The 24,814-nt window shown below is 45.3% G+C and overlaps 1 protein-coding gene across 8 annotated transcripts in view; it reads left to right on the top strand.

Moving 5' to 3' along the window:
- Positions 1-6,636: 6,636 nt before the first annotated feature.
- Znf217 (zinc finger protein 217) overlaps positions 6,637-24,814 on the top strand; it is a 35,639-nt gene continuing 17,461 nt past the window's right edge. The window contains exons 1-2 of one of the 8 annotated variants that reach the window (XM_076571248.1): positions 18,969-19,156; positions 19,715-19,837. The gene's annotated coding sequence lies outside the window, so the exon portion shown is untranslated. Of the gene's footprint in view, positions 7,171-18,774; positions 18,866-18,968; positions 19,157-19,195; positions 19,838-21,073; positions 21,253-21,300; positions 21,441-22,665; positions 22,772-24,814 lie in introns of those variants that run through there. The other 7 variants (XM_076571250.1, XM_076571252.1, XM_042276879.2 and 4 more) reach the window with 7 other exon arrangements.

Here is a 24,814-nt window from a genome sequence, read left to right as displayed (position 1 = left end):
AGTTATGTCTGTTAAAGCTTACATAGTTCTTATGTTGAGTACACGTATTTCAGAGGGGCATGGGAGCTCACACCTATAATCCCAGCACCAGGGAGGTCGAGGCAGGACAATTGTTGAGTTCCAGGTCATCCTGGGTTACAGTGTGAAACTCTGTCTCAAAATATATTAAAAGAAAAACAGATAAAATAAAATAAATTAAATGTGTTTCAAATATGTATGTGAAGTATACACATATAAAACACACACATACACATATATGTGCATATAAAATATTTTATTTTTTTGAGATTTGGCCTCACTACCTAGCTTTAGCCTGAAACCTGCTGTGTGGAAGATCCACCTGCCACTGCTGAGATTAAAGGCTCGTTTCACCACACCCAACCTAAAGGTTTTTGTTCTGAGGCAAGATCATCCAATATTTCCCAGATGGCTGGCTTTATTCAGTCCTGTGTTCCTCCTCACCAATAGGCATGTACTTCAATGCCTGGCTTAAACGTTTGTGTGTGTGTATGTGTGCGTGTGTGTGTGTGTACGTGCTTACGTTCTGAGATGTGGTCTTCCTGTGTAGTCCTGGCTGGCTTCCTCCTGCCTCTGTCATTTAAGTGTGGAGATAACAGTAACAAGTCATTCTGTCTTATTCACAGTTAAAACAAATAGAAATCTATCAAGAGGAAAACACACAGTTTGAGGAAGAACAGATCGAAGTGAGGAAACAGGCAATTATGAAGGAGCACACTGTGAGGCAGAGGGGTCACAAGGTCCAGACCAGCCTGAGGGAAACCCTATCTCTAAATAAACAGACAAACAGGCACGGACCATGGAACACAATATGTTGGGGAATTGGGCTCCATCAATGTACAAAATGATATTTTTCAAAATAGTTTATCAGTAAAATATTTTGTCAAGTCTGTTGATTTTCTCCTTAGGGCCATTCTCTATTACTTAAAAAGCTGTAGCCTGAGCCGGGCGGTGGTGGCGCACGCCTTTAATCCCAGCACTCGGGAAGCAGAGCCAGGTGGATCTCTGTGAGTTTGAGGCCAGCCTGGGCTACCAAGTGAGTTCCAGGAAAGGTGCAAAGCTACACAGAGAAACCCTGTCTCAAAAAAACCAAAAAAAAACCAAAAAAAAAAAAAAAAAAAAAAAAAGCTGAAAAGCTGTAGCCTGCCTGGGTATGGTGGCACACTCCTTTGTGCCCAGCACTCTGAGATTAAAGAAACTCTGTCTTGAAAAACAAAAACAAATAAACAAAGAAAAACTCAAACAAAACTCTGGCCAGGAGTTGTGATCCTTTCCTTGAAATACTAGTATAATACTAGTATTTTTGAGGTTGACTGTAATTCCATTTTAGGGGGTGAAGCAGGAGAATTGCCATGAGTTCCACCAGCTGGGGCTACACAGTGATACACTGTTTTTGTTGTTGTTTGTTTAACAAGCCCTCTGAACTCTCTGAAGTAACCGTTGCTGTATTCAAATCCAATATTTACAAGGAAAAAAATGTTCTGTGAGAATGTGATATTTTTTTAGGCTGCAATGGTTTTACCACCTACCTTCCCAATCTGATCACATATGCCACTTTGGATGGTCATGTAATCGCTCTTGGAAATCTTCCTCAAGGCTTTCTCTTCAGAAGACAGATCATAAACTTGATTCCAGTAACTGGTACTAAAACAGAAACTTCTGGACACCACACTTTAGAATAATTTGCCTATGAATAGCTGAGGAAGCTCTTTTGTTGTTGTTTGTTTTTAAATATTAATATTATATTATTGCTATTATTATTATTACTATTATTACTATTACTATTGACTGTGTCTCACTATGTAGCCCTGGCTGGCCTGGAACTCACTAGACTACACTGGCTTCAAACTCACAGAAATCCCCTTGCCTCTGCCTCTGGAGTACTGGAATTAAAGGCGTGCAGCACCACACCCTGCCAAGACAGCTATATTTTCAAATTGGTCGAATGTTTATCTGTTTCTTACTGTGATCTCTAGATACATGGGGTAAGTCTGAAGTCTTGAAGCTCAGATATCTTCATCCGGTAAGCACTAGGAACGAGAGAGTGGTGTGGAACAGAATAGAGCAGAACACAGTAAATTAAGCAGCGCCATCACCGTCCTGTCTGTGGACCTGTAGGGTGTTGAGCGTGCTGTGTGTCGGGCGAAATGGGAACCGCGCTGACGGAAGTGGAGTGCTTCTGATACTGCTAATTAAGGAATGTGGAACCCTTCCTTTCTGAGTCAGCTCCGAGGTATGTAGAACTCTGCCCAGCTCTCTGCTTGCTGCATGGAGGGTTAGAAATAAAACCACAGTGTCTTGCCATTTAACATTTAAGAAGCAGGAAGGCGGTGCAGCGTGTGTGTGTGTGTGTGTGTGTGTGTGTGTGTGTGTGTGTGTGTGTGTGGTTTAAATGGTTCCTGGTCTTTGGAAAGGTTCGCCGGCAGCTTGCCCTTTTATCGTCTGATTGTCTTTACAGCATAGATTCTGATGGCACATGCTGTCCCAAAAGAACATTGCATGCACTGGTAACAAGCACCGGTTTTCAGTCACTCGAGTTTCATAACAAGGAAAACATCTCACTAGGTTGTTAGATTTGAGTTTTAAATTTCTTTTTGGGCAAAGACTTCTTTCGTTTCAAAGGTTGTTACCAGAAGGTTTGTGGAAAATAATTAGAGAAAGACAGGAAGTAGAGAAAAGGTCATTCATATCCCATTATTTAAAAAAAAAAATGACTAGAAGTTTTTTAGAAGTATTCTGAGCAAATTTGGAGCGTGTGTAAATAAGATAGTAAAAATAGTAGAATGGTCTTTCCCAAACCCAATACCTGCTTCTGTAATTTCAATGTGTTAGCAACTGTTTCAATTCTCTTCTTTTATAATTTGGGAGAGTATTATAAATTCTTATTTATCATGTCAGTTTTCTATAGATTTCTGTATATATCTCTAAATACACACACATGTATATAGTTAAGCATGAATTATTAGGGAATTTCCCATGTGCTATATATTTTACACAGAGTTTGTTGGTATCACATATTTAATCTGTACTAAAAATTTCCATAATAAGAAAATGTCTTGAATTACTTTTTTGTTCATCACATTGACTTCTTCATCGGTATGTACATACCATGGGACACATGTGGAGGTCAGAGGACAACTTTTGGGAGTGAGTTTTTTTTTTTTTTTTTTTTTTTTTGGAGACAGGGTTTCTCTGTGTAGCTTTGTGCCTTTCCTGGAACTTGCTTTGTAGACCAGGCTGGCCTCAAACTCACAGAGATCCGCCTGCCTCTGGCTCCTGAGTGCTGGGATTAAAGGCGTGTGCCACCATCGCATGGCTGGGAGTGAGTTTTTTCTTTTTACCTTGTAGGTCCTGGGAATTGAACGTAGGATATGCAGCTTGGCACCCAATGTCTTTACCAGCTGAGCCATCTCCCCAGCCTGATTTATTTATTTATTTTTTTCTTTTTTAGCGGTGGGGGAGGTGTTTCCAGACAGGATTTCTTTATGTAGTCCTGACTGTCCTGGAACTAGCTCTGTAGACCAGGCTGACCTCGAACTCACAGATCCACCTGCCTCTGCCTCCTTAGGGCTGGGATTAAAGGTATGCACTACTACTGGTAGCTGATTTAAATTTCTTGTTTCTTTATTTTGGTTTTCTCTCTGAAACAGAGTCATGTTATGAAGCCAGGGCTGATCCTCCTGCTTCAGGCTCCCAAAGGCTGGGGTTTCAGACTTGCATGGTGGATTTCAACATTTTCATGTGTGCCAACATTCTTTTTTGTTTGTTTGTTTGATTGGTTTGCTTTCTAAGAAAACGATTTGTAGGTTTTTTTTGTTTTGCTATGCTTTTTTGAGACTCAGAGATCCTGCCTCTGCCTCCCAAATTCTGGGATTAAAAGTGTGTGCTACCATGCCTCGCTTAATTCGTATTATTTATTTATTTATTTATATTTTTTTGAGACAGGGTTTCTCTGTGTAGCCTTGACTGTCCTGAAACTCACTCTGTAGACTGGTCTGGCCTCGAACTCACAGAGATGCACCTATCTTTGCCTCCCGAGTGCTGGGATTAAAGGTGTGCGCCACCGCTGCCGGGCTTTGATTTGTAAAACTTAAATAGTGTGATTGCATTTTTGATTTTCCAAATAGTTTTGCTATCAAAACTATTTCCCAGTGGACTATTAAAAATTAAGATAAAGTTTCAGTTAATTAACTTATTAATTAATTTGAGAAAAGGTTTCCTGTAGCTCAAACTGTCCTGGTACTTTCTGTGTAGCCAAGGATGACCTGAAACTTGGGATAGCTTTGCCTCTTGTCTCCTAAATATTGGGATTATGTAAAGTTCTGATTTCATCTTTAAAGATTTACCTCATTTTTATTTATGGGGATGTGTGTGTCTCTGTGTGTATGTGCACAGGTATGCAGGTACCAGATGAGGCCAGAAGATCATGGGATCCCATGTTGCTAGAATGACAGGCGGGGTATGAGTGGTCATTGGTGGGTTTTGGCATCTGAACCCGGGACCTCTGCAAGAGTTGCAAGTTTCCTACTGGCTGAGCCTTTGAGTCCGAGTTTTGACTGGAAAATGGCTATGTACTAGTGTAGGTTAACTCCTTTGACTTGGGGAAGAGTGCATTCCCCCCCCCCCCCCCAGCCATTGTTGCTGGGAATATCTTGTCTCCTAAGAACTCTTCTCCCTTGGGGTCTGTGTTGTTAGCCTCCATCCCAGCATTGTTACTGCTGAATCCAGATGTATGAATAGGTCTGTCTCCCCGTTATGTGTACAAAGGACTGTACCAATTTACCCTTCCATCTACCAAGGCTGAGGGAGGCCCTAGGAAGATGCTTGCAGGCGGAGCCTTTCGGAGTTCCTATAAATCACTGGCTGCAGGAGGCTGGCTCGTGTTAGTCACGTGACCGTGCTCTTCTGAAAGTAAATACACATTTTCTTTGGCTATAAAAACATGGGCTTCTAGCACTGCCAAACAACCACAAAGTAACTTGGATTAAAAGGGGAAACCGGAGGACTTGTTGAAAATGTGGTAATGAAATGCTTTCCACCTGGGTCTGGGAGGGTAGGAGAGATGACCCTGGGGTACACAGGCCACTCAGCAGTGTGACCAGGCCTGCAATACATGGTCCAGCGCCCTCTCCATTTACTTTATTATTACACACACACACACACACACACACACACACACACACACACACACACAGTGAATATCGTATTTGTTCCCATGTGGCTGAGCTCATGATACATCAACACTGCCGAACACTTTTACACCCTTCTGAAAGGAGGCTTCCTCTCCAGCCCCACTGTGCTGGCTAGCAGAGGATTAAGCCAGAGCCATTTAGACAAATTCTCGTTTGTTTTCTTGGGGACACACTGTTTTTATTTGTGGACTTCCAATCACACTGTTTATTCTGTTCCTAGCATTCTTGTTTCCTTCGAGGGATATGTGGCTGGCTTACAAGGTCTTGTAGGAAAGTCAGCTCTATTGGTTTGGAGGTTTATGACTGCACCCCTCCCCCCACCCCTTTGAGGAAGAGAAAGAAAACTCCTCATTAGTGTGGTGTTTATGTGAGGGGGTGGGAAGAGCAATGATAACATACCAAGGCAGTAGTTCTTTGTTAAAAAATATTTTTTAAATCTTTGACATTTTCCTACATATGTATCATTCCTACTTCTCAAAAACCCAGTATCTGAATTTTTAAATTCCCTTTTCTTAAACCGGGCAGTGGTGGCGCACACTTTTAATCCCAGCAGAGGCAGAGGCAGGTGATTTGAGTTCAAGGCCAACCTTGTCTAACAGTTCAGGAAAGTTGGTCCAATGATCAGGTGTTTTGACCCTTCCAGGAAGTACAACAAAACCCAATCTCTTAAAATATTTTTCCAGAAGACGCCCTGGCTTAGTCTTTGTAAAAATGTATCTCCGAGCGGTTGTTGGCGTAGGCCTTTAATCCCAGCACTCGGGAGGCAGAGCCAGGCCGATCTCTGTGAGTTCGAGGCCAGCCTGGGCTACAGAGTGAGCTCCAGGAAAGGCGCAAAGCTACACAGAAAAACCCTGTCTGGAAAAAACAAAAAACAAAAAACACACCAAAAACAACAACAAAATCTCATCCCTCGGGCTGGAGAAATGGCTCAGAGGTTAAGAGCACTGGCTGTTCTTCCAGAGGTCCTGAGTTCAAGACCCAGAAACCACATGGTGGCTCATAACCATCTATAATGAGATCTGGGGCCCTCTTCTGAGCTGCTGTCATACATAATAAAATAAATAAATCTTAAAAATAAATAAATGAATAAATAAATACATAAATAAATAATGGGGTTGGGGATTTAGCTCAGTGGTAGAGCGCTTGCCTTGCAAGCACAAGGCCTTGGGTTCAGTCCTCAGCTCCAAAAAAAAGTAAAAATATATCAACAATTATTTATTTATGTATTTATTTATTTGTTTAGTCAGAGGGATTGAACCAGAAAGTTCTTTGGGTACTGGGCAAGAGGCAGAGATTCATGGCTGACGTTATTTTGCTGGTCGTCATTGCAGGCCCCATCTTATGAGATTTCAGGGCTTGCTGGGAATGTTGCTCAGTGGTAAGCGCTTTTGCCGTCCTGGGTCCCCCACCCCCACCCCGCAGGCCTACAGAAGCTGAGGTATCCACACAGGGCAGTCTCAGTTACACAGTGACGAGGAGGCCAGCCTGGGCGACCTAAGACATTGCCTTAACCTCGCAGTCACCAAAGGTCTCCACCCTCAGTGCCCACCCGTTACCCCTGTTCTTCCAACTAGAGCAAACGGCCAGGCTGAGCAGCAAAGGCAGGATTGAGTTCCGGAAGTCCATGAGAACGGTCGGGCTCATTTCCGGTTGCCTGATCCTAGGGAGGAGCGTGCGGACCCCACCCTAATCTCGCTCTGGGGGTTGGCTCAAACCGTGTTCCTGCAGGCCCATTGGGTAGCAGGTTTGCGGGCCCGCCCTCCTGTTCATATATAAGCTGGGCTCGCTTCTCCCGGGTCCTAATTGCGGAGGTGGTCCTTGGTGCTCCCGAGCGACCGGTGCATCGAAGATTGCCCACACCGAGGCATCGAAGATTGCCCACACCGAGGCATCGAAGATTGCCCACACCGAGGCATCGAAGATTGCCCACACTGAAGCATAGAAGATTGCCCACACTGAGGTATGTGCTGCGGACAGTGGCACCTGCGTTCTTCTTACCGGGCATCTAGCTGAGGACTGTCTGAGTAAGCCAATCTAGGCTCACACCTGACGCTGACCCCCCCCCCCCCCGACACCCTCACCCCTACCCCCGCACACCTCCCCACCCTCCACAACAGTGAACAAGAAGGAGTCGGTGGGCGTCTGCCCCGGTTTGATGTTCTGGTGGAGTCAGTGGTATTCTGTGTCAGTTTGAGTATTGGGGGCAGTGAACCCAATGTCTCCCCGGGTCTGTGTTCATTTTCTACTTTAAGATGGGCTATACTATAAGAGGGTTGGCGTTGAACTAATTCCCAGGCAGGCCTTGAATTTGAAATCACCCTGTCTCTGCCTCTGAGTGGCGGGATTACAGGTCTGAACCACCAGGCCTAGAGTCAGTGGTCTTTACGGTAATGGTGTGTGCCAAAACCCCGATACAGGATATGAGTGTCTCCAAGCACCCTTTCCTTCATCTGTAAAATGGGCGAAACAGAGGCAGCGAGCTCTCCAGATGGTGAAGGTGGCCCAGCTGGGCAGTGAAGTCTTAGTTTGGACCTCAGAAGTTTGAGTCAATATCAAGGGCATGCAAAGGAGGTGTTCTCATAGCGGTGAGCCCATTCTGACTTTGCCTCAAACTGTGTTTGATTGGACCGGGAAGACCTCTTTAGGAAGTGTTTGCTGACTGTGATTGATGCTTTAATGGGGTCTGAAATGCCATACGCCTTCATTTCAGCCAGAGAGGCTTAAATAAGAGAAGTTAGTATATTGGAAAGTTTGGTCATCTTGGATCGCCTCTTTTCTTTTCTATATAAGGTTATTTATTATTATTTTTTTTAAGACAGAGTTTCATGGAGTTCACTTGCTATGATGCAGTCAAAGGTGACCATGAACTCTTTTTTTCTGAGTCAGGTTCTCACTGTGTAGCCTCAACTGTCCTGGAACACTCTCTGTAGACTAGGCTGGCTTGGAACTCACAGAGATCCACCTGCTGTATATGAACCCTTAATCCTGCTCCCACCTCCCTGTGCTGGGATTACAGGTGTGTGCCACCAGGCCTGGCTGGAGAAGGATTTACAGACATCAGTTACTCAGAGAACTGAGCCTGTAGCCCAGGCAAGTGTGAGATTTTCTATCCTCCTGCCTCAGTCTCTTCTAGGATTTTAAGTGTACCCAAGTCACGGAGTTAGCACTGGCTCAGAGTGTGGCCCCAGTACATGCTTTCCTGTTTTCTCTTTTTCTTTTCCCAGGACAGGATGTCTCTGTGTCACAGCCCTGGCTGTCCTGGAACTCACTCTGTAGACCAGGCTGGTATCCAACTCACAGAGACCACCTACCATTGCCTCCTGAGTGCTGGGATTAAAGGCATGCTTCACCACACCCAGCCCTTTTTTTGTTTGTTTGTTTGTTTATTACTAGTTATTGTAGTTGCTGTAAAAGTGACCTGAAAATTGGACACACTTACTTATCTGAGTGGTTGTTAGTGAGTGGTCTGTGTTACTGTCTGAGGAAATGGGTCACTTAATAACTGAGCCAGTTTGTTACTGTGTCCGTACCATGGCCAGGAGGCTCCAGGCAGCTGATACACATAGGTCAGTTTTTCAATGGGTTTCCATGCCAGGCTGGACTTGTCCCTGGAGCTTTTGGTCCTGAAGCCTGGAGTGATCTAACTTCTGGGGCTCCCACTATCATCTTCCAACCTCTGTAGAAAGAAAGAAGACTATAGGCATTCCACCTGTCCCTGGAGGTCCTCTCCAGACTCTGCCTTCAGGCCTTCCCCTGCTTCAGAGCTTTCCTGCCATTCTCTAGAGTGCTATTTCCCTGGCTGTGTGGACTAACCCAATCCTCCGATTAGAAGGTGGGTCTTGAAGGGGAGATCTGTTTACTCCATGTTGTGGACTTTTGGATCTTCTATGTAATTACATAAATATGTCACTCATGCAGGTTCTTCCTACTTAATATGAATGTTAAAGGCCAGGTGTGGCGGCACACACCTTTAATCCTAATGCTAGAGAGGCAGAGGCAGGTGGATCTGAGTTCCAGGACAGCCAGGGCGATATAGTGAGTCCCTTAAAAAAAAGTCACAGGAGGTTGGACCCAGGACCTTTGTATATGCTACACAAGTACTCTAAACACCTACTGTGTGCCACACACTCTTCTAGGTGCTGGAGACCAGCAAGAAACCAGAAATAACAAAGTGCCTATCCCCACACATATTGGACTTTGGCCTCGAACTCACAGAGATCCACCTGGCTCTGTCTCCCAAGTGCTGGGATTAAAGGGATGTGCCACTGCTGCCCGGCTTGGGTTTTTTTTTTTTCCTTTCTTCTTTCTTCCTTTCTTGAAGACAGGGTTTCTTTGTGTAGCTCTGTCCTGGAACTCACTGTGTAGACTAGGTTGGCCTTGAACTCACAGAGATCCACTTGCCCAATGGACATTTGATATGAAGTGTTAGATCCTAACTTGTATTGAGGGAAGAATGGGGGCACTGAAGGGGCCAGGGCCAGTGCTATGCTAAGCAGCCCAGAAACACTTCACTTTTCTTAGGGGCTGGAATTAAACTCAGGATCTTATACAAGCCCTAACCACTGAGCTGCCGAAGCCCTGCACATTGCTTTGTGCATGTATGGGGTACTTGGCGTGTTAGGGGAACTTGGAAGCCGGGGAAGGAGTGAATGCAATGCTCATCAAGTGTTTATAAAATTATATTTCTAGGGCTGGGGTGTACCTCAGTGTCAGAGTACTTGTCTAGTATGTACAAGGCCCTGGATGCAAAGCCAAAAAAAAAAAAAAAGGTATTCTAGGTCTTTTCTAGATATGTGGTGTGTGTGAGCATATTTATGAACATATATACATGTATACACATACACATTTAGAGACAGGGTGTCACTGTAGCCCAGGCTGTTTTCAAACTGGGGATTTTTGCAAACTTAACTACTTTTTGATTGACCTATGATAATTGTGTTTATCTGTGGGGTCCAATGTCATGTTATTTACAGGTATATGCAGTAGAATGAGAAACTGAAGCTGATTAATGTATACATTATCATATATATTTATTTTGGTGTGTTGAAATTTTTCTTTTTTTTAAATTTGATTTTCTTTTCTTTTTCTTTTTTTTTTGAGACATGGTTTCTCTGTGTAGTCCTAGTTGTCCTGGAACTAGCTCTGTAGTGTGAGTTCTGAATTCAGAGATCTGCCTGCCTCTGCCTCCCAAGTGGTGGGATTAAAGGCGTGCGCCACCACTGCCCGGCCCAAAAATTTTTTCTTAAAATAATATATATATATATGTATATATTTAGACAAGGTTTTGCTATGTCGCCCAGCCTGGCCTGGAATTTACTAGATAGTTTAGGTTTGGCTGGAACATCTGGTAATCCTCCTGCCTCAGCTTCGTATTGAGATTACATGCCAGTACTACCATGCTTGGCTTGCTTTTAGAATATTTAAAATCTCTTAATACATCACACACAGACACACACCATATATATATACATATATATAATATATTAGTGTTGAAAGACAGGATCTCTATTATGTATGTAACCTTGGCTGTCCCAGAACTTGCTGAATAGACCAGGCTGGTCTTAGACTCACAGAGACTCACAGAGATCTGCTTCCTTCCACTTAGAGTGCTGGGATTAAAGGTGTGTACTATCAAACCCAACCATGATATTACTTTACACATTAATTCATAATCATCTCCATTCATGCTATTTGGTAGATTCCCAGGAATGTTCTCCAGTCTAACTCACTTTTCTATCCTTTGACACCCCTTACCCCCATTCTGATATCTTTTTTGTGTGTGTTTGTTTTGAGACAGGGTCTCTCTGTGTAGCCCTGGCTGTCCTGGAACTCTCTGTAGACCAGGCTGGTACTTTTCCTTTTTGAGACAGTTTGTCAAATAGTCCAGGCTGGCCTCAAGGTTGTGCTCTACCCTAGGATGACCTTGAACTTTTGATCCTCTAATCTCCAATCTGTATGATGGGTGTGTCCTACCACACCTGATTTAGTTATTTATTTGTATTCTGCTCTGAATTCAATTTTTCAGATGATACAATTTGAGGACAGAGTGTTGATCTTTTTGTGTTTGGCTTATGACATGCAATTATATGTCTTATAGGCTGCATGCCTTTAATCCCAGCACTCGGGAGGCAGAGACAGATGGATCTCTGAGTTCGAGGCCAGCCTGGTCTACAGAGTGAGTTCCAGGACAGCCAGAGCTACACAGAGAAACCCTGTCTTGGAAAAAAAAAAAAAAAAGAAAGAAAAAGAAATGAAAACATTTACCATCAACTGTTTTGATTTTTCATTCAAGATTTAGTAACTTTTGTTGTCTCATGATCTTTGTGGTGGTCTGTTTCGGAAGGGGTACCTGTTTGTTGACACCCATCCATACACAAAGCTGTTTTTGTAAAGGAACTTGGCAGACTTTTGTAGATTATTGTGTCAGTTCTTGCCTTGGTGATGCAGCTGCCTGAGTACTCTGATTCTTTTATTGCTAATAATATAAACTGCTGTTTATATTCTGAAGTTTGTATTCAGCATTTCAAGATTTGTCCTGTTACAATGAAGCTCTGGACCCCTTTGTATTTGCCTCTGGTATACATGAGCTATGACCTGTCCCGGGTAGATACCATGTTTATACACCGTTCTGCTTATTTATGTTTAAATGTGGTGACCATCTACTTCTGTAAAATAGAAGCCTCTGGAAGGCAGGGCTACTGTAATTACCACCTAGCTTAGTTGCTCGGGAGAAAGGAATGGATTGTAAATATTTACTAAGTGAATCAGGCTGCAAGGTTGGCTGGGGCCACGATAGTTTTGCATCCTGGTGTCCAGAGAGTGAACTGAGTCATGTTCTGGAAAATAGATTTTCCTATAGGGACAGAAGTCCCATGGTCTTTGTGTGGCTGGAAGGAAGATGGGGTCAGGAGGGTGAGAACCAGGTGACACAGATTGAACGAATCAAGGATGATGGGAATAAGAAGGAAAGGACCCTGAGAGAGAAGTGGCCTAGGAGGCAAGCAAGTAGCTTTGAGGGACAAGGTGAAGGAGGTATAGGGGGAAGTTGGTCCCTGTATTGGGAATTTTTATTTTGGAGGCAGGGTCTCATGTGGGCCAGGTTGCTCTTGAAGTTGCTGTGGCTGAGGTTGGCCTGAAACTCTGGACTCCTATTTCCAGCTGTCGGTGCTGGTATTATAGGCATGGGCTACCATGGGCTACCAGGCCCAGCTTTTGTTTTTGTCTTTCTTCATAGCTCAGGCCAGCCATCAACCCCCTCTGTATCTCAGGCTGGTTTCAAATTTACAGTCCTGCCTCAGCTTCCTGAGCGCTGAGATTACTGAGATTCAAGGCCTGCATTGAAACACCAGCTCTGGGCAGTTGATTAGTTTATTGAGATAGGGTCTCAAGGAGTCAAGGTTGTTGTGATTTCTTCCTGCCTCTCTTCTCCAAGTGCTGGACTGGACTAACATACATGTCTGCCTGGGATTTTTTTTTTTTTTTTGAAAAAAATTAAATTACATTTCTCTCTCTCTCTCTCTCTCTCTCTCTCTCTCTCTCTCTCTCTCTCTCTCTCTCTCTCTGTGGTTTATATACTAGCATGCATAAGTGGCATGGTACACACATGGAGGTCAGAGGACAATCTTTGGGAGTCAGATCTCTTCTTCCACCATGTGGGTCCTGGGGAATCTGACTCAGGTGGTCTAGTCTGGTTTGGCAACAAGTATTTTATCTGCTGAGCCATCTCCCAGGCTTTTGTTGTTGTTGTTTGTTTTTCAAGACAAGAGTTTCTCTGTGTAGCCCTGACTGTCCTGGAACTCAGAGATCCACCTGCCTCAGCAGGGTTCTCCCCCCGCCCCCATGTTATTTATTTGTTTATTTTACCTTTTTTAAACAAACATTTATATTCATTATTTTATACAGATATAGATATGTAAATACAACACTGAGTTCTGTGGTCCTTCAGCATTTTCCACTTAAATGTTTTGTTTTGTTTTTTTGAACATAAAAACAGGTTATAATTCCAAAATCCAGAGTTATTTGAAACTGGAAAATATTTTCTCTATAGAAATATAGTAAAACTGATAACATTTCCCAATAAGCCCTTTTAAGCCAAATAATAGCTGAATTATACATATAAATATTAATTAGATTCTGGGATAGAAGAAACCTATCTTCATCTGTTAAGAGAGCTATGTTTTACTTAAGTTGTGTGAGATTTCTATTCATCTTCCTCTTCACTGTTTGATTTATGGCAGACATTTTTCTATAGGCTAATCCGTAATCTAAACAGATTTTAGCCTCCCCTCCTGAAAGTATAGCCAGCATATCCTTTCATTAACTTGATATGGTACAAATTCTTATCCTAATAGTGAAATGTTTCACTAAAGCATGCCCAGTGATTGGGCAAAACCAAAACCTATTATAAGCTACAGTCATCCTAGGGTCCCCCCTGCTAGGTAGCCTCCCTGGATCTGTGGGTTACAGTCTCAGCAGGGTTCTTAGCCACTGAGCCATCTCTGTAGTGGGCTAAGGACTGAGCTCTTAACAGTCCACCTGGTCGCACAGCCTTTGTAGATTTTACTGTTATTCTGAGACACTGGGGACTTGAGGCCGGTCTGTGATGGCACCAGGCTTGAATATTGAACCAATTGGAGGTGGAACTATTGGAGATAGTTTTTTGAGCTGTTGGAATGGGGGAGATTACCTGAACAGGAAAAGGGGTACCAGGGACATGTGGAGACCAGGATAGAGGGTTGAGGGGAATCAGGAGGGTGTGGGGGCCACAGACTAAGAGGGGTAACACACTAACAGCTCTGTGGAGTGCTGTTGATGTGCTGAATGAGAAAAGAGAATTGACCTTTGATAGCCTACTGTAATGGACTCAAACCAAGGCTTTGCCATGGCCTTGTTAACGCATTAATATATATACTAATTTTTATTTTTTTGGTTTTTCAAGACAGGGTTTCCCTGTGCAGCTCTGGGTGTCCTGAGCATCACTCTGTAGACCAGGCTGGCCTTGAACTCAGAGATCCACTTCTGCCTCCAAGTGCTGGGACTAAAGGTGTGGGCCACCATCACCCAGCCATATCTTTTGTTCTTCTTTTTTTCATTTTTTTGAGAGTAGTAGAGTTTGACTTTAAACCAGTGGTCTTTCTGACTCCACCTCTGAAATGCCAGGATTACAGGCATGAGCAACCACATCCTGTGCAGTCCATGCCAGGGACCAGACCCAGGGCTTTGTGTATGCTAGGCAAGCATTTTCCTGATTTGGTTATAGCCCGAGTGCTTGCTTATTTATTTATTTATTTATTTATTTATTTATTTATTTATTTATTTATTTATAAGTGTGTGTGTGTGTGTGTGTGTGTGTGTGTGTGTGTGTGTGTGTGAGAGAGAGAGAGAGAGAGAGAGAGAGAGAGAGAGAGAGAGAGAGAGAGAGGGAGAGAGAGGGAGGGAGGGAGGGAGGGAGGGAGAGAGATGAGGCAGTGTCTCTTGCTGGGTAGCATAGGGTGGTGGGGAATTCCTTAATCTCCTGGCTTAACTCTCCCCAGTTCTGAGCTCACAGAGCAATACGACCACACCTGGCCATAATGACCATGGCTTGCTTTCCTTCCCGGAAGGGAATCTCTACTTCTCTCCAGTTTCCTTCTCTGTCTCAGGAGATGAGCCCAGAAAGGATGAGGACTCATTGTTTTCCTACCACTCTGCCTCCTTTCAGGGTACCCAGAAGCCTGGGTGGTTAGGGTTTGCTCAACAGGTCTCATTAAGCCTCCAGAGTCCTAGAGAGATGTGTATTATTATTTCTGCAGGCAATCTGAATAATTGCATTACCATTATATTTCTTGTCATACTCATCTGCCTTTGCATATTTATTTATTTATTTATTTATTTATTTATTTATTTATTTATTTATTTATTTATTTCTTTCTTTTCAGTCCTGGGGATGCAATCTAGGGCCTCATGCATGTACTCTGCCTTTGAGCTACATCCCAGCCTTGTTTTGTTTTGAGACAGGGTCTTGCCTCAGCCTCCTGAGTGTTTAGGATTTTGGGCATCCAGCATCATGATTAGTTTATTTTGTTAATATTTTTGAGACAGCAATCTTATGGAGCCCAGGCTAGCCTAGAACTTAATATGTAACCTAGGTCAACCTTAAACTCCAGATCCTCCTGCCTCTACCTCTGGAATGCTGAGGTTACAGCATTGTACTATCACAACTTTAGTTAACTAATTGAGTCACTATAAACCAGGGTAGCCACAGAATTACCGAGATTCTCCTGTCTGTCTCCTTAATGGCATGTGCCTTTACATCCTTTATTTAGTTTTTATTATTTTGAGACAGGGTTTCAGGTTGCCCAGGCTGGTCTTGAACTTGTGACCCTCCTGCCTCAGGTTTCTGAGCAGCTGGAGTTACTGAGCTACTAGGCCAGGCTTACCACACCCTTTTCTAGGTAAGGAAATTGAACCTTAACAGACAGAGATTAAATGATGGTCTAGGATTATGTAACTCTTAAATGGTGGTGCCTGGGTATTTGAGCCCCAGTGAAGGGAGAAAATGTGCCTGCCCAGGCCACCATGTCAGATCCCTTGGAAGAGAAGGAGAAGTAGGTGTTTTTTTTTTATTTTTTTGTGGAGTGGGAAGTGATGGCAGCAGAGCAGAGGCTGGGCAGTGGAAAGCTCTGCTCTAAGAAGACTGCTGGTTGATGTGTGTAGGATTTGAAGTGAGGACCCTGTCCAGACTTGAGACTACAAGAGTTAGATCTGACCCAGAGGCTAGCCAGGCTGGCCAGGAAGCTGTTCTTGCCCTGGGCGATAGGAAAGCCCCAAGCAGGGTGGTGACAGGCTCTGCTCTCCACTGTGAAGGATGTCCTTTGTTATGGATGGAGAAGGCATGAAGGCCAAGCTAGATGGATCTGAGAAGCATGTATGAGGTCACCGTGTGTGACCGGAGGAGGGACCTGGGTGCTCCACACCAGGCTGGGGTTAAAGACACAGGTAAATGAACAGAAGTGAGATTCAAAATATTGTCCAGGTGCTTGGGAATTGAACCTGGGGCCCCCTGCATGTCTGGTGAGTGCACTACCACTCAGCAGTATTCCCAGCTCCAAAGTTGAAAATAGGGGAGAAGCTGGGCGGGGCACACCTTTAATCCCAGCACTTGGGAGGCAGAGCCAGGCGGATCTCTGTGAGTTCAAGGCCAGCCTGGGCTACAGAGCGAGTTCCAGGACAGGCTCCAAAGCTACACAGAGAAATTCTGTCTCAAAAAAAAAAAAAAAAAAAAAAAAAAAAAAAAAGCAGAAAATATAGGATTTGCTGGAAAATGTAGGATTTGCTGGAAAATGTATGTATATATAATTTAATGGAGCTATTCGTGGGGAAGAAAAGTTTACTGATTATAATATAAGGTGGCAGCAGACTGAGCAGTAGCTATAATATTCCTGTAGCTCTAAATTTTTAATAATAATATTAAAATTTAAAATAATAATGTTCTTTAATTTTTCTTTTTTTCTTCTTTTGGAGACAGGGTTTCTCTGTAGCTTTGGAGCCTGTCCTGGATCTTGCTCTGTAGACCAGGCTGGCTTCGAACTCACAGAGATCTACTTGGCTCTGCTTCCCAAGTGCTGGGATTAAAGGCGTACGCCACCACCACCCGGCTAATAATGTTCTTTGAGACAGGGTTTCTCTACATAGCCCTGGCTGTCCTGGAACTCACTCTGTAGACCAGGCTGCTCTCAGTGATCTGTCACCTCTGCCTCTACTTCCAGAGTTCTGGGATTAAAGGGCATGCATCATCATGCCCTGCTGTTATTATTATTATTTTGAGACAAGGACTTACGATACAGCCCAAGCTGGGCTCAAACTCACGGGCTGAGAATGACTTTGACCTTCTGATCCTTCTGCTTCCCTGTGCCCAGTGCTGGGGTTCCAGCCATGGCTACCATGCCGTTTATGCAGTGCTAGAGACAGATCCAGGCTTCCTTTCTGTGGGCAAGCTCTCCTCCACCTGAACTATATTCCCAATCCTGTTTTTTTTTTTCTCCCCGAGACAGGATCTCATGTATTCAGTCTAACTTGGAATGCCTTGATCTGCCTGCTTCTAAAAAGTTTTGGTTTGAGTGTGTGAATAGAAAATGGTTCTCTCGATTGAGACTGGTGGCCATGATTGGATTTCAATAATTTTTACTTTTCTCTCTCTCTCTCTCTTCCCTTGTCCCATTGGGAAAACGTGTTGAGTGGAAAAAGTTTTGAAAGGGGCTTCTTTGGAACATTACATGTATAAGTCTGTAAGGCAGTTTTCAGGAATATTTTGAGAGAAGGCAACCTTGGGACACAGCAGTATTAGAAGAACAAACAGTTGTGCCTGTAAAGGGGTTAACAAAGTTGCCAAAGGGACAGATGTTCTTAGAATCAAATGGTGTTCTTAACCCAATCAAGGTTGATTTAAGTCAATCAAGTCGGATTATATCTCAGCCTCTATTTAAATTGAGCTTTACTTAGCCCCTCCCTTTTTGGTTTGCTGTAAAAACCAGCAATCACCTCTCCTCCTGTATTGTTCTGGGCCAGGTGGACTGGCAGGCTTCAGCTCCGCCTTCTCTCCTGAAAGGTAACTTCTGCCGTCTACTTTTCCTTAACTTACTGAGCGTTTTCAAAATGATGACTTCCATTGGGTGGAAATCCAGGAAGGGAAAAATGGAGTGCCCTCCCTTGGCTTTGTTATCTCTCCTTAACTTAGTGCTTTCAGTCTTGGGAAGAGGGCTGCCCTGCCTCCCTCTCAGAGTCCTTTGTAGTTTGTAAATGCAGGTCCGGCTAACTTTTTCTGTTTCCTGCTGCCTGCAGTTTTTCTGGTTTTCCTGCCCTGCACACTGAGTTCTTTGGAGCGTGTGTTTCTGCTGCAGCTCCAGGGATTTCGTTTCCAAGTTGTTTCTCTGTAATCTGTTCCACAGTGAAATAAATACTTAGGAAAGATTATATTCCATCTGCACTTCTAATTAGGACTTAGTCTCAAAAAGATAATTCCTGTAGATAGTATATACAGCAAACCACGCTTGCCCTTGTTTTTGTAAGATTTTCGTATACAGGCAGGATCTGGATAGAAAATCAGATGTTAGTTCAAGGAAAGAGGCCTGCTAGCACTAAGATGAAATCAGAGATAATGGTGTGATTTTTTTTTTTTTTTTTTTATAAGCGCACATTGGAAGTGTGTCTTGGGGCTGGGGGGTGGTGGCTGTTTTGGAACTGTGAAAAGGACGAGACATGGCTGAGGTTTGTCGGGTTCAGGAGGAGGTAGGATGGAGCCTGAGTTTGGGTACACGTGTAGATCCCAGCAGCAGGGACGGAAAAGCCGGCTCCCACTCTCGGTGGCTGTGTCCTCCAGCACCTGATTCCTTTGGAGGTAGCGCAGCCTGGGAAGTGAGTGAGTGATGGCGAAGCTGGGTTCCGCGTGGGCGGGGCCAAGGCCGTGGAGACCAACGTTCGATTTTTCAGTTTCCACTTCGCCCAGGAGTGGGGAGTTCTTAGCTGCTTATTACGAAACCAAACGTCCCTCGGATTCTCCTGTGACTTTCTGACTTTTAATTGTGTCTAAGGACCCACGCTTCCCAAATCAACGCGAGGCACGAGCCTCCGCACTCTAAGGCAGGAATTCGATCCCTCCACGTCCCTTAGAAAACACGGTGTGTGTGTGTGTGTGTGTGTGTGTGTGTGTGTGTGTGTGTGTGTGTGTGTGTGTGTGTGTGTGTGTGTGTGTGTGTGTGTGTGTGTGTGTGTGTGTGTGTGTGTGTGTGTGTGTTTGCAAGCCCAGCCGTCACTGGCAGAATTTTGCAACGATTTCCCAGTTTTGTTGGCACATCTCCAGGAGGGAAGGTTCTTTGTAATTCTTTGCTCAGACATCAGGATCACATACAAATCTCTAGCAGATAGAGCAGGGAAGGCAATTCTCTTTCAATTTTAAAGGCTACAACATAGTAAGTTTTTTTTTATTGTCCCTTTTATTTGTGGTGGTGGGAGGAGGGGGAGGAGAAACAGTAACAGACCATCTGATGCCAAAATGGCTTAGAGAGGTGGCTTTGTGAGGGCATGGAGGAAACCCCCCCCCTTTTTCTTGCTCTGAAAATAACTCAGTAGCTACAAGGTCTGAGAGACCGAGTCTCATTGTTCTTAGCCAAACGATTATTTGTCAAAATATTTGACTGTTTCCCTATTGCTGCTGCGAAGTTTGGACTTCTCTTTATGCTCCATCTCCACACTAAGATTTTTAAGTCTAAGCACTATTGTGTTTACAGTCTTCAAGGCTTCAGAGTGCAAAGGTTATCCATTAACATGTAGACTGAGGCTACACTTCGGTTTAGCCTCAATCTCCATCCACTTTACTTGCTCAGAGTTTTCTTTGTTTGTGTCAAAGCTTCTCCCCCCCCCCCCATCGTTTTTTGGGACAAAGTTAAATGAAGTCTACTGCTTATGAATGTTTGAGCTGTTGCGTGTAGAGTGTGAATATTTATATGGCTTTAACCAATACTTTAAAGAAAGATAATAATTTGTCGTGAGAGAAGGAACCGTAGTACTAAAAATGATCGATATCTTATGGACTTGAATGAGAATCAGGGCTGGCTTAAGGATCTACTTCCAGCGCTGCTAATTAATTGTGAGTAAGTAATTGATTCACTTCCTTTGAAAAAAAGACTAACGAGACCATATGTGGGTTGGTAGTTATGTAAAACGACAGCAAAAACATTTTACAAGGCAGATTCTTGTCCCTTGATAAGCTGGCTTCTTGAATTCTTCCTATTTATTAAGGACTGCCTTGCTTACCAGTTCCGGTCTTTTTTCCCCGCCCCCCCCCCCTCCGTTCTTTTGATTTAGAAAATGGGTATCAATGCTTTATTGATGTTTTCCCAATTTTTGACACACGGAGGGCCAGCTTGAAAAAGAAACAAACAAGTTGGCCTTTCTGTGTGAAGCAATAGATCTATTCTATATTTGAATTCATTTGCATTTTGGAGCAGAAAAATTATTGGATGTGATTTATGGCCGCCATAGTTCCTCCCTGGGGCTTCCTTAAAACAGGGGGCATCTGTCCCAGGCCTTTGGAGTCATAACCTTTTCCTGTTTTCTTTCATCTTTTCTATAAGTCGGGAACAAAACGGTAGGGAGACGTCTTAAGTGAGTTGGGCGTAAAGCGGGGGTGGGGGTGGGGGGTGCTGTCTTCTTTTTTGTTTTGACCCCACTTTTAAGCCTAGTTTCACCCAAGTGAATTTCTATGCAAACTCAGTAGATTTGTGGTACCAAATCCAAATTCAGACGTCAAATTATAATAGAAACGCAAGCCCAGGGTCTTAAGGAAAAAGACAATTAGCTTTATGAAGATACTAATTTGGAGAAATTTAATCCTCTTATCTCATATTGAATCTCTGGAAAGTGTTTTCCTTTTCCTGAGCACCGCTATCCTGTAAGCTCCCCAAAACCAGTGGCAAGTTTTTTGTTTTTTTTTTTTTTTTTTTTTGTTCCTGATTCTGGGCGACCCGGGAGTTGGGCAACCGGCTCCTCCCCTCCCCTCCCGGGCGCACCTTGCGAGGGGGGGGGGAGGCAGCGAGGGAGGATTGGCTGTGCGCCTGCGCAGCTGTGCTCGCAGCCCCCCCCCCCCCCTCCAGGATACCTGTCACTGGAACCGCCCGGGCGCGAGCGCGCCACGTTAGGCCGGATGGCGGGAGGTGGAGCGGGGCGCGCGTGCGCGGGAGCCCGTGGGGCGGCTGCGGGGTGCGCGCGCCGCTCTGCGGGGCTCGCGCCTCGGGGGGCCCGTGGGGGGCGTGGCCGGCACCGGTGGGCGGGGCAGGGGCGCGCTTGCGCACACGCGCGGGCGCTGAGGGGGCGTGACAGGCGCGGCTGGGGGCGGGGCGTCGGGCGGCGCGGCCGGGGGGGAGGGCGCAACAGCTGCTGCGAGCACTTTCTGCCCCAACAGTCCCCCCGCCGGACGCCGGCCGCCCGCGCAGGGACCCCGCGCCTGCACTGTCCCCGCGCGGACGAGTAGGGGGCGCCCGCGCCGCTCCCTCGCCCCGCGCCGGAGGTGAGCCCGGCCCCCCGGAGCCGCTGTGTGGGTGGGGGTCCCGGCGCCCGCGGCCGTGGGAGGCGGGCATGGCGCGGCCCGGTCCGGGGCCCCGCGCCGTCGGGGCCCCGCGGCGGACGCACAAAGGCCGCGCCGCCCTTGCCGCTCGTTCAGCCCGCGGCCGGGGCGGTGCAGCCGGACGGCCGCAGGTAAAGGGGCGCCGGGGCCGCATCCCCACGGCCGGGGCCGCGCGTGGGGCTGGGAGGGACGGCCGAGAGACAATGGCCCGCCCGGCGCGGCGTGGCCGTCGGGGGGTCCGCGCCCCCTCCGGGACCCGCGTCCCGCAAGTGAGGGAAGGTGTTCGGTTTCACGCCCAAACTTAGAACGCCCCGCAAACTCCCGTGGGAAGTTCGTGCGGGGCGGCGGGAGGCGGAACCGCACGCTGGAGGGCGCGGCCCCGAGCGCCTCAGTTTAGCCCCGACGCGAGCGGGCGCACGGGGAAGGGCGCCCCCGCCGCGGACCCTCGGAGCACGGGAAACGCATTCTTGGGCGGGGAGAGTGGGGGTGGGGACAGCAGGCGGGGATTTTTCCCAAAAGGTTTGCTTCCTGAAGTGAGCCGAAGCCTTGGGGGCCCCCATCTGGGACCCCCAGTGGGTGCTGGTCCGCATTCGGGCAGTAGAAACTTCTTAACTTTTTATTGTTTAGTGGGGGGGGGGTTTCTCCCCAGACAGAAGGTTTGTGTCCTTGAGCCTTAGTTTCTCTTTCTGAGAAACAGGCATTCCTGAGCACGCGTTAGATTAAGGGGAGCCAGCCTGGGGCCCCTGGTTGTGGAGTACCATGTGTACCACAGGATCCCGTGGCCGGTTTCCTGGTTTGAGGATGGGTTGGAGCCATTAAGCTGTATGTTTTAAGAGGCCTAGGTCTGATTTAGTTCAGGTTGATTCAATTATGTCTTCATCGCTTTTGAGTTGGTTGAATAACTTGACATGAGATTAAGGCCAACAAAAGAAGAGGCAGGGTAGCCACAGCTGCTTGCCAGGCCTGGAGACTTAGGTAGGGGCCTCAGGGGGCCTTTCACCTCGCTTTGTAAGTGAAGGACGTCCAGAGCCTTCTTCTTGACTACTTTCCCCCAAGTGGATCGACTGCCTTGATCGGTACCAAATCAGATTTCAGACGCCTAATTTTTGCTTCGAGAAGGATGAACAACAGGTCTAGGTCCCCCCCCCCCCCCAAAGCTGTTTTCTGTAGTGACAAGTGCAGAGAACTAACCTAATTGCCGTCTGAAAAATAGAACCGTCAGACCACTAGTCTGTGCTTACTTAGTTAATGTACCGAGAACTTTTTAAGGTGTGTCCTTAATGATAGATGACTTTTTTTCTTCCCGAGAAATCCTATTTATTTTAGATACTTTTTTTTAGATTTTTGGGGTCCAACGGTGAAGTTTTGCTTCTTGGTTATTTAGATTTTCACTTTGAATCCTGATCTTGTATTGGGAGTCACCCTCAAGGCCCCCTACCCATCCTGCCACTTTGCCAGTTATGTAAGTATAAAATCCAAGAGACCTCTAAAAAGATTCTGCCCTCCTATGCATACAGAAGGAAGTGGAGGGGAAGCATGCATTTCTTTAGTTTCCAGCTTTTAGTCCTTTTACTTCTCAGCCTCCTCTCCCACTCTGCAGTCTGATCTCGTCTTTTTCAGTGAAATAATTCGTGAGATTGAAGTTTAGTAATTGTCTTGGCTTCGTATTATTCCCTTTCACTTCTTACTTTAAAAAAGGAACTAAGATACCACTTAGAAAAATTTTCCCCTTTATGCTGAAGAATCTATTTTAATAATAGCTCTCTTTCTTTTCCCCCAGGTGGTAGGGGAGGAAGAGGGGGAGAGAAAGTTCAGACTCTGGCTTTGGGGGGATTGTTTGCATTTGTTTTGTAATCCTCCAATTTTGGCAGAGGAACTTGGGGGTGACTAGGCGCCCCTAATCCTTTTCCAGTGAGCTTGTTTTAGAGGAAATTTGAAAATAAGACTTAATCATCGAGTCTCTTCCAAATTGATGAAATAATTAAGTCACACAATGGCCCTCGATGACTCAGTCTATCTCCTCCTGGCAGATAAGTGCTAATCACCTTTTCTCTCTCTTAACATCACTTTAGTATGAAATGATGTTTTGCCACAGCAGGGCTGCCATCCTCCGTCTAGGAGCCCTCTTAATTCTGAACTGCCTGATTAGAGCCTCGGGGGTTCCGAAAGATGAGCTCTTTCCACTTTATTAAATGACATTCTTTTTTCTCAGTTGTTCTAAACATGATACTGGTTGATAAGAACTTTGAAGTAGTTTTAATGACCCTTGACTGCCTTAAAAACAGAACTTCATGAAGGATCTGCTCTCTGACTGCTGGGAAAACATGGCTGGGGCCTTAAAAATACTGTGTAGGAAGCTGTGCTTCCAATCGCTCAGAAAACAGTTTGAGATTGTCCTATCTCATACTGTGTGGCTTCCATTGTGGATTTTTGAGGTCACTGGCTATAATTTTTAAGTGGCTGGTTCCTGATTTCCCATTTCAGTTTAATCCCGTGGCAGTATGTGTAATTAATAATTTGGGAAGTTGAAGCTGAGTTATCAAGAAGTGGATTTCCCAGCTTTCGAATTAAAAGGAACAACACGAGGCAGTTGGGGTAAACTGTCTGGTATTGTAGTGTCAAAATGTGCCATTTTAAGTTGAATGATCACAGCTGAGCGTATGGAATAGTTTTTAATTCACCAGGGTTATTAAAAAATAACCTGGAAGATGTGTGTGGAACAGCTACCAAAATTGAATTAAAAGATTCCAGTCCTATTAAATATTCTGAACCAGGAAGGGCTTAGCTACAAGGCATGTAAATTGAAGCCGTGACAGGAGGCGCCTCAGTTCACACACCTCAGCTCCAGGTTTCGCAGGGGGAGCGTGTTAACTAGTTTAAATGCATGTGGAAGAAAGTGGATTATTACACAAAGACTTGGGGAAGTGTCTTCCCTCTGCTCTGTGGGGAAGTGTGGTTGAATATCACTTGATGGCCTTGTTGTGGGGGCACTGTGAAAGTGCTGGAAAGCTGGCCTTTCAGTTAGGTGATCTGGATTAAGGTTCTTGGCCAGCCAGTAGTATAGACAGACAGATTTGCAATGGTATGTGGGCCAAAGGGTTTTGAATTCAGACCACGAGGGCAGATAGCAATCTTGCCTTTAAGGAAGTTGTGTGTGTGTGTGTAGGGAGTGGGGGCACACACCACCATTTTCTCCTAAAAATCTTTATCTCCTCATGAGTGAGTTCAATTCCTGGACATGTCTAGCTTCCAAATAATTGGGGGAGCCCCTGTTAGCCAGCTGCTACCACAGATTTCCCTTTTATGTTGCACTCCCTAGAGAACTTTACATGTGAACGTTTGTTGACTGCAACCTCTGAAGAGCCAGTGCTTCCTGCCCAGGCTATCAACATTATTGAGTTACTGGAAATTTGGGGCCAGTTTGGTAATTTTATGCTAAAGTTGAGAAATACAATTACTAACCCTGAAAAGACAGCTGAGCAGAGGTGAGCAAGGGGATGAGTTG

The sequence above is a fragment of the Peromyscus maniculatus genome, chromosome 4, assembly GCF_049852395.1.
Source record: "Peromyscus maniculatus bairdii isolate BWxNUB_F1_BW_parent chromosome 4, HU_Pman_BW_mat_3.1, whole genome shotgun sequence".
NCBI classification, from domain to species: domain Eukaryota; kingdom Metazoa; phylum Chordata; class Mammalia; order Rodentia; family Cricetidae; genus Peromyscus; species Peromyscus maniculatus.
The sequence above is the reverse complement of the archived record's forward strand: the minus strand, read 5'-3'. Positions and strand labels throughout refer to the sequence as shown.